The following is an 11022-nucleotide window of genomic DNA, read 5'->3' on the forward strand; positions in this document are numbered from 1 at the left end:
TAGGTCGAGGGGTAGTTTTGACCTTTAAGAGAGTATGGCAGATGTACGGTGACGCATTGCTGCCACATACATATTATTTTTCCCCCTCAATTATGTCGTAATGACGAGATCTTATGTTGTTAAAACGACATATTTTCTTGTTTTAATGACATAATATCTCGTTTTAACAACATAAATATCTCGTTTTAACGACATAAATATCTCGTAATAACGGCATAAATATCTCGTTATTTCGACATAATAAGGGCACATTGTAATATGCATTAAGCTACATTTAGCGTTCTTATAATGAGTTTCTATGGGAGGAAAATGTTTGACGTCAAATTAAACGCTTTGCGTTCATATTCTGGACTTATCTGATTTTTGTAGTATACTTTATTATGATTTCAGTATCATATTGATTAATAAATGCACGCACAATTATCCGTATTATAATGTGCAGCAATTTGTACAAATAGAAACATGTTTGCGTATAAAATACATTTGTTTTATTTTGTTATTAGTGATTATAATTTGCGGGTCCATTTATTGACGTCTGAGTCGATCTCATTTGAGTGTATTCGGCAATTTGCTTAACGTGTAATTAAACGCGTTGAGTTTATATTCGGAGCCCAGCAGATTTTGTTGTACATATACTTTATTAGTATGATTATTTACTGTGTTTGGTCTGAACACTGTCCGTTATGTTAAGGTTTGTATTCATTTCAAGACCGGGAACGTCAATAAATGGACGCGCAAATTATAATCACTAATACAAAATAAAACAAATGTATTTTATACACAAACATGTTTCTATTTGTACAAATTGCTGCACATTCGTTGAATTCTGAATTTTGCTCACATAATTGAAAGCAATTTGTTTGTGGGTATAGTAGCCTAATAAAAACATACATTCATCAAGTTCACGGATAATTGTGCGTGCATTTATTAATCAATATGATACTGAAATCATAATAAAGTATACTACAAAAATCAGATATGTCCAGAATATGAAGGCAAAGCGTTTAATTTGACGTTCAGCATTTTCCTCCCATAGAAACTCATTATAAGAACGCTAACGAGATATTTATGTTGTTATAATGAGATATTTATGTCGTTAAAACGAGATATTATGTCGTTATAACAAGATATTTATGTTGTTAAAACGAGATATTTTCCTCTAAACCACTAGAGGCGCTAATTTGATCTAATTATGTTCAAATGTTGTAGATTTAAAGGGGCTATGTGTAGTTTTTAGCGGCCTCTAGCGGTGATGTTTCAGATTGCAACCAATTTTTACAAGAGCGCACGTGCGGCACACTGAGACTTTTAACACAACAGAGAAAGAATCACAATAGGGATGAAAGCCAACTCCGGGTCTGTTTTTATAACTATATATATCTATGCCTAAAACAAAGCGGAGGTCTCTCCATAATTCAAACGCTCTGCCGTTGTTGATCCATGTTTTCGTCCGAAGTTGATCCGATTCACGTTTGGCCTGACTAGCTTCAGCAGATAAAACTTTTTTTTGTTTTTTATATTTATGTGGAGTTGGTGTTGGAGTGTGTGTTGTGCTGGAGGCAGGTTGTTTTTTGGTGTTATCAGACTCCATGTAGTTATCTGCAGTGCCGTCGCATAGACTGTATAAAAAGGAGAGAGGCTCGAGAGCGCGCATGCACGTCACATCCGATGGATTTCGTGGTACCCTAAATCCGACCCGGAGTCTTCACATAGAAATAGGAATACTGGCCTTCAGAGGTAATAGCAAAACCCGACAAATGGATCATTGTAATGTGTGATTACAACCCCTTCACACACAGGCAATAAAAAAAGGACTCATTTTAGAAGAAAAGCTACATATAGCACCTTTAAGTAGCAAATGATAATCGCTAAAATGATTGACTATATTTTGAGACAGAGGTCTTAGTGATTTTCAGTTTTGTTCAAGATAATTAAAGCAACAGTTTTTCAATAACGGAAGAATATGTAAAGTATAGTATTTGGTGTAAAAGGAGCCCCTGCTGAGCTTAATTAACCAATAATTAACATGATAATAAACAGCTGACTAACTTTTCCATTTATTGACATTATATGGTTAGATTCAGTTGGGAAATATCATGTATTAAGTTGGGTGTCCATCTTCACCAGACTTATAATGAAACCATCATATTTAAAAAAAATATATATAAATAAATGTGATTTAATGTTACAACTATAAATCTATATTTAATTATTATGGGATCTCTTTCAATGCTTTCAGAATATATACTTTTTAAAATAATTTTATTTATGTATTTTTTTAAATATATTTTTATATTACCATATTTTAAATGACAGTATATTTAGTGAACAAAAACTAATTATTTTATTGATCAAAATAAACAGAAAATAGTGCGAACTTTGCTAAAATGATTATTTTGAACAAGTATTAATTTAGACATTAAAAACATATTATCTTAGCTGAAGTATTTTGTGTCGTTTGCCCCGTGCTGGTTTTACTCGCCACCTCATACATTTATACGATTTTTAAACAAAATAAACCACTTTTGTGATTTATTTTCACACAAAATCTGTTCAATGTTCAATACAAACATAGATATTCTTTCTGCAATCATACACTATGGGAATAGTGAAAAGCACATTTTTTCTGTGTAAACCTGCCATTATCAGTACTGCATGCTTTCATAATTTAGCCCCGGGACCGCGTTTCGTTTCCCATCCCTAATGACATCATTACAGGAAATACAGTATGACTGGTTTCCCAGCATTCGCTTAGTAGATAGTCAAAAAAAGTAATCACTGCATTGTCAAATATCACTGCATCACAACATGTTCACAAAGAAGATCAACTCAATAAAACCTTTTATCATCACATTCTATAAAGTGTTAAATTGTGTATAGGTGCATTATCTCAAGCTATATATATATATACATATATATATATATGTGTGTGTTTTATACATTCTACCAGACAAAGAAAGTCTTTAAAGGGATAGTTCGCCCAAAAATGAAAATTCTGTCATCATTTACTCCCTCAAGTTGTTCCAAACCGGTATGAGTTTCTTTCTTCAGTTGAACACAAAATAAGATATTTTGAAGAAAGTTGGGAATCCGCACCTTCTGTCACCAACGGTCAATGTTGCTGAAATGTAGCCCTCCTTTGAAATGAATGGGATTATGTTGCTGCGTGTCGCTGGCGGTTGTGAACTGGGGGTTTCTTTGCAGTACTACTCAAAGTTAGTGACACATTACAGTGTTATTAATCACAATAAGCCGCGAAAAAGGACTCAATGCGAAGAACTCACTTCTCTTTCACAGCTCAAATACACACACAGTTATGTCAAAATGCACATCGTGTGGAGTATTCATGCAAACACAGTCTGTTATGTCCTACGAGAATGTAACAGTATGAGAAAATGTAATGTGTAACAGCATATTAGATCCGTGCATTTGTTCTTACAGTCAACGCAGCCTAATAAACTGTTGCTTTCTGTTTCATTAATGTTGATTATAAAATCACTCATTTCTTTTGACTGAATCACTATTATCTTTAATATGAATCAATTTATATGTAAGTCATACAGTGTAGACTAGTGTTTTAGTTTTACATTTGATTATTCAATTTAGTATTTCTTACTACATGTTAAATAAACCTAGGTATACCTGAAAAACTTAAAGTTGGTTTATTTTCCATTGTATTTGTCCTATTGTTTGTGATTTGCTTCTTTGTTCCTATTTTTAATATAAAAAATAAAATAAAATTGCCGGCCTTGCTTTATTACAGAAGACGGCCAGTCATGCGTGTAATGATTGCGGTCAGATTAATAATAATAATGGGTCAACTAAAATGAGAAGAAAAACAAAATAAATTTCAAGGTTCACATTTCATTCAGTGGGATTTTGAATCGAATCATGACCTCAAGAATCAATCTGAATCCAATCGTGAGGCACCAAAATATTCTAATCCCTAATATTTTGATATGAAGGTACATCACATAATCAATTCTGATGGAAAATATCTTATCTTACATTTGGAAACAATCAAACTTATCAGAGTGAATAGTAGAAAATATATACATGATTAAAGAAATCAATAACATAATTTAACATACACCACTTTTGATTTCTAATTTCTTTGGCAAAATCATGAGTAGCTGCATGTGAAGCAGAATACAGCATCTGTTAATTAAAGCAAGCGGTTCTGGTTCAGTATGAGGAGGATGATCAGTACATAGACTGCGAGGCCGATACCGACAGAGACATGGTTCAGGATCAATGTCGTTCTGGAGGACTTGGTCGCTAAATCTTGCTGTCCAGCCATGTTAGCATTTCGAGTCTGCAAAAACAAACAAACTGTCAATGCATGTTTTATTTCATACTAAAAATCTGCATTTTTCATTCTGTAATGTCATATCAGATCATTGCTTTTGATGCCTCCAAATCCAAAGTTATCCAGAGCTATAACCCTAATAATGCTGTAATCTCTGGTGTAAAAGGAGAATCCTGCTGTCTGATGAGATGACTATGACATCTATAGATACTGAGAATAATGAATAAATGTTGTGTTTGTGGTAGGGCAGCCGCTGATCCGATGCGCACTGCAAACGGAAAAGGAGACGACGGCGCTGAAGGCGCACCGGGGTAAAACACTACTCTGAGTTTATTTGATCACTTTCCAAAACATCCGCTTTTCAAGATGTACGTGGAAATTTGTCTGATCCTTGACTCCATTCTGCGCTAATTTGATCTAATATGTTAAAATGTTGTAGATTTAAGTAGCAAATGATAATCGCTAAAATTATTGACTATATTTTGAGACAGAGGTCTTAGTGATTTTCAGTTTTGTTCAAGATAATTAAAGCAACAGTTTTTCAATAATGAAAGAATATGTAAAGTATAGTATTTGGGGTAAAAGGAGCCCCTGCCGAGCCTAATTAACCAATAATTAACATGATAATAAACAGCTGACTGACTTTTCCATTTATTGGCATAATATGGTTAGATTCAGATGGGAAATATCATAGCAATATTAAGTTGGGTGTCCATCTTAGAGATAATCTCCATATTCATAATGAAACCATCATATTTAAATAAATAAATAAATGATACTATCAGATACTAAAATATGATTTAATGTTACAACTGTAAATCTATATTTAATTATTATGGGATCTCATTCAATGCTCTCAGAATCTTTACTTTTTTAATGTATTTTTAAAATATACTTTTATATTAACATATTTTAATGACCGTATATTTATTGAACAAAAATGAATTATTTTATCAAAATAACAGAAAAAGGTGCAAACCTTGCTAAAGTGATTGTTTTTAACAAGTATTAATTTAGACATTATTAAAAACATTATTTTACATATTACCCCGTGTGTCTTGCCACCTCATTCATTTATATGATTTTTTTAAAAAATAAACAACTTTTGTGATTTATTTTCACACAAAATCTGTTGCTCCATCAATGTTCAGTACAAACATATACAGTCTCTCACAAAAGTGAGTAGACCCCTCACATTTCAGCTAACATTTTAATATATCTTCTCAAGGGACAATACTATAGAAATGAAACTTGGATATATTTTAGAGTATTCAATGTGCTGCTTGTATAGCAGTATATATTTACTGTCCTCTGAAAATAACTCAACATAAAGCCATTATTGTCAAAATAGCTGGCAACAAAAGTGAGTACACCCTGAGTGATAATAGCTGTACATCATGTAACCAAGCAAAGCCACATGTCCTATTCATCACGTTCATATTTTTGTCTGCTTGACAGGACCATACAAATTTGTGTATTTTGTATTAGATTAGTTAAAATTTGTGGTTTTAGTACAATTCTCTCATACTGACCACTGGATGTTCAACATGGCACCTCATGGCAAAGAACTCTCTCAGGATTTGAAAATTAGAATTGTTGCTTTTCACGAAGATGGCCTAGGCTATAAGAAGATTGATAACACCCTGAAACTGAGTTACAGTACAGGCCAGGGTCATACAGAGGTTTTCCAAGAAGTCTCTTCTGAAGCTGGCTCATAAGAAAGCCTGCAAACAGTTTGCTTAAAGCAACCAGTCCAAGAGCATGAATTACTGGAACCATGTCCTGTGGTATGATGAGGCTAAGATGAGCTTGTTTGGCTCAGATGGTGTCCAGCATGTGTGGCGATGCCCTGTGAGGAGAAAAGTGTGTCTTGCCTACAGTCGAGCATGGTGGTGGTGGTGGTGGCATGAGTGCTGCTGGTACTGGGGAGCTGTTCTGAAGCAGAACATGATGCCTTCTAGGGCTGCACGATATTGAAGAAAAATTTGATAATTCATTAAATAATGCGAAATTCGATATGCGATACGATAGCTAATGCTTAAAGTGTGTAAAAAAAAACTTAAATTATCTTTAAAATATCTTTAAAATGATATAACCTACATATGTCTCACATTCTTTTTGTGACGAAAACATCCCTACAACTTCTGAAAGTGAAAAGCAGTGTTTTACTGTAGCATAATAAGTAAGTGTTATTTTGTTATTTTATCAGTGTAAACCACAGGGTTTAGGGTTTCAGGTAGGCCTACATTAGATTTATTAAACAACAGAAACTGAATAATCAAATGCAAAAATAAGCACTGCTTAGTTTTCCCTGTATGAATTAGATATATACTGATTCTTATTAAAGCTACAAAAGTTTTTCAGCCAAGAGCAGTGAGTGATTTTCTCTTTGCCTTTCAACTTTGCGAGCTGCTACGATATGCATATCGTGATATATACATTTGATATATACATGATATATACATATATTTCGATAATTTCGATATATTGTGCAGCCCTAATGCCCTCCCTTCAGAAACTGTGCTGAACGGCATGATAATAACCCCTAACACACCGCCAAGATGACAACTGCCTTGCTGAGGAAGCTGAAGGTGATGGAGTGGCCAAGTATGTCTCCAGACCTGAACCCTATTGAGCACCTGTGGTGATCCTCAAGCGGAAGGTGGAGAAGCGCCATGTGCCTAACATCCAGCAGCTCCGTGATGTCATTATGGAGGAGTGGAAGAGGATCCCAGCAATAACCTGTGCAGCTCTGGTGAACTCTATGGGCAGGGACGATTAAGGCAGTTCTAGATAACATTGGTGCTCACACAAAATATTGACACTTTGGACACAGTTTTGACATGTTCACTTAGTGTGTACTCACTTTTGTTGCCAGCTATTTTGACAATAATGACTTTATATTGAGTTATTTTCAGAGGACAGTAAATATATACTGCTATACAAGCAGCATATTGACTACTCTAAAATCTATCCAAGTTTAATTTCTATAGTATTGTCCCTTGAGAAGATATACTAAAATGTTTGTACTCACTTTTGTGAGATACTGTATATTCTTTCTGCAATCATACAGTATGGGAGTAGTGAAAAGCAATTTTGTTTCTGTGTAAACCTGCCATTTACTGCATGATTTCATAATTTAGCCCCGGGACGGGTTTTCGTTACCCATCCCTAATGACATCATTACAGGAAATGTTACGTTTCTGTTGCAATGTGTCTGGTTTCCTTGCATTCGGTTAGTAGAGATAGTCATAAAATGTATTTAGAGTTAATGTAAATATCACTGCATCACAACATGTCTCAAGCTATATATATTAAACATTCTATCAGACAAAGAAAGTCTTTAAAGGGATAGTTCACCCAAAAATGAAAATTCTGTAATAATTTACTCACTCAAGTTGTTCCAAACCTGTATGAGTTTCTTTCTTTGTCTGGTAGAATGTAAAAAACATATATATATATATATATATATATATATATATAGATAATTCACCCAAAAATGAAAATCTGTCATCATTTTCTCACTCTAATGTTGTTCCAAACCTGTATAATTTCTTCAGTTGAACACAAAATAAGATATTTTAAATAATGTTTGGATTCAAACATGTCTCTATGGGACTTTTCCCCCATACTATATATAACTATAAAATACTATGGAAGTCAATGGGTGCCGTCAACTGTCTGATTATCAACATTCTTTCAAATATCTTCTTTTGTGTTCAACTGAAGAAATTATACAGGTTTGGAACAACATTAGAGTGAGAAAATGATGACAGAATTTTTGGGTGACTTGCAACACCTGTGACTTGGTTTTTATTAATTTGTAAATATATTCAGATAGTGTTCATCCTAATGCATTTAAGTCAATATATTACAGTTTACCATTAAAAATTTCTTTTCAGCATTTTAAATGTTAATGATTTTGGCTGTATTTACAGGATTTCACTGGGAACTTTAGTTTACAAAACATATGGCTGAAAAATACACTATTTATTTCAAAGTTACTGTAAAAAACCTACAAATTACTGCATTTCACATACAACAATTAATTGTAAATTGCTTTACAGTATTATACTGGAATCAATTTTACAGCAATTAACAATATTTTTAAAGGACTTTATTGGCAACTTTTTTGTAAATTCTATGGTACATCTTTTACAGTGATATATCTCAAGCTATATATGAAGTGAGAGCAAATACTTACAGAGATAGAGAAGATGACGGCAGCGATTCCCAGTGGGAAACAACAACACAGCAGAGTAAAGATGGAGTAGCTCAAGTAATCCGGCAAATGAACAGGGGCTGGTGAGGTCATGAACACAGTGGGCTGAACCGTGACCCCGGTGTGACCTGGAACTTGTGGATATATAGACATGCCTGGATACGGTGGCGGTGCAGGCTGACCCATCCAGGGCTTCTGTGATGGATTCTGCTCATCTGGAAAGTCACTGAATGAGGGGTTTATTGTCCCGATCGTCGGTTCTTGATTATTCATTTCTTCTCTTGTTCTCGTGATCTCTTTGGTTTTGTGCTTCTTGCTGGTGAATCTGCCGTCAATGTTGTGTTTTCATGAACCTTGTCCTCTGATGGTGATTTATAGGACTCTAATGGGAGGTGGTTTACAGCTTATCAGAGGAGGTTCAGTCAGTGGAGATTAAGTGTAATAATTGCTTCCTATTTACTGAACATTACATTAATAACCGGTTGATCAAGCTTAACCCTTCTACATCAATTAAAAAAAGTTACACATAGGTACACAGAGGACAAAAATGTCCGTGTTTAAAAACTGTCATAAAAATGTGAAGCTTGGGAGCACAAACTTAAGTTTGGTATCATTTTAAAGAAGACCCTTAGCAGATTATTGCTGAAGTAAAAAAATTATAATAAGTAAATGCAAAAAAAAGTTATATAGGTACAAGTTTATGAAAATTATTTATGAAAACTATTTTATACAAAATATATATTTTATAAATCAAGTTGAACTTTAAAACGGCAAGGAAATAAAAGCCATACATCTAAATAAATTGTGTTCCAAATTTGAGAATGATATCTCAAAAAATGAGCTTTCGGCAAGAGTTTGTTTGGGTGCAGTAACACATTTTTCCCATTGGGTGCCAGCAAAACTCCACTGGTGCACACAGTGATTGGATTTGTTATTTGCAGTTGAGTTTTTCTCTCTCAATATTACAAACACACATGCACACACACACACACACACATACTTTTTTTTATAACACACATACTAACCACACTGTGACATCCATACCAACACACCCACACAAATATCGTTGCATAATTTATCCAATTGGCTCTATAATATGCCGAAGCAGAAAACAGGAATAAAGCGATATTTGTTTTATAGGCCAAACCCCAAAAAATGGCACCATCTGATAAATTTTTTTTTAAAAATTAAAATTTTGAAGCCTTGCCAACAAAATGAAAGCCTCTTAACACAGATTGCATCATTTTATAGTTGAATGGCCCTGAGATTAAAAATTGCAGTTTTAATGGGATTCAATGGGAACATTTTTGTCCAAAAGGCGCTGAGAGGGAAGTATTTTGTGGACCTAGTGCAAAAAAGATTTTTCAAAGGAAATGGGGGTGAAATAGTAAAATTACAATAAAAATACACACCTGTGCCAAAATTCATGCAGTTAACATTAACAACAACAAAAAAGTTACACATAGCTACAAAGTGGACAAAAATGTCATTTTCAAAATGTCAAATGACATATGTCAAAAAACTGTCATAAAAATGTTAGGTTTGGGTGCAAAGACTTAAGTTTGGTCTCATTTTAAAGAGGGCCTTTGACAGATTATTGCTGAAGTTAAACAAGTGAAAAAAGTCAAACCAAAAATTTTGTATAGAGGTTTAAGTTTATGAAAATTATTTATGAACATTATTATCGTTATTTTATATAAAATATATACTTTATGAAACATGTTGAACTCTAAAACTGATATAAATTCAAAGCCATAAATCTAAAAAAGTTGTGTTCCAAATTTGAGGATGATATCTAAAAAAAATTGTATTGCAAATTATTATTGCAAATAAAATGCAAATTTTATGCAGTTAGCTTTAACACAAGCAAAGTGATCAAAAAACAAAACTGAAAGCAACAAAAATGTCCATAAGGATGCTCAAGGGTTAAAAATGTGTTTTAACCATGAAGTCAAAAACTTAATTAAATCGTAAAAAAATTAAATTGCTTTAATTGAGAATAGTATAGCAAAACGTGCACCTTTGATGAAAGTGAGGAGAAAAGATTTCCTATCTTTTGATGTCCAAAATCATGTTTAATCAAATCTATTCGGTATTCTGCTGCAAATTCATCTGCCATTCGGTAGAAGCTCATCAAATTAGACAGATGTCAATATGGAAAGTTTGCATGATGCCAGTGTTATTTTAGTAAGATCCTATTATAGTTTTAATTAATATTTTGACATTTTTATTTTGATATTTTTTTAATTTTACATTGAATTTAAGTTTTAGTAATTTTTTTGTGTTGTCATTTTTATTAGTTTTATATATTTAAAAAAAAACTAATAAAAATGACAACACAACAAAATTACTGAAACTTCAATTTAAAATATATAGTAATAGCCTATATATAGTTATATCTTTTGTATTATTAGTACAAATTAAACTAAATAAAAATGAAATAAAATAAGTTTCACTTTGTTTTCTTTCATCTAACATTTATTTTATTAGA

At 33.0% G+C, this 11022-nt stretch overlaps 1 long non-coding RNA gene across 1 annotated transcript; it reads right to left on the reverse strand.

The window, feature by feature from the left end:
* Positions 1-3266: 3266 nt before the first annotated feature.
* LOC143737960 (uncharacterized) lies at positions 3267-8694 on the reverse strand. The gene is made up of 2 exons (XR_013203791.1): positions 8514-8694; positions 3267-4315 (listed from the first exon to the last, which is right to left on the reverse strand). It is a non-coding gene; the product is annotated as an uncharacterized LOC143737960 (long non-coding RNA).
* Positions 8695-11022: the final 2328 nt, after the last annotated feature.

The sequence above is a fragment of the Siphateles boraxobius genome, unplaced genomic scaffold (genome assembly GCF_051911475.1).
Source record: "Siphateles boraxobius isolate OS27281-9 unplaced genomic scaffold, OSU_SipBor_1 135, whole genome shotgun sequence".
In the NCBI taxonomy this organism is placed as follows: domain Eukaryota; kingdom Metazoa; phylum Chordata; class Actinopteri; order Cypriniformes; family Leuciscidae; genus Siphateles; species Siphateles boraxobius.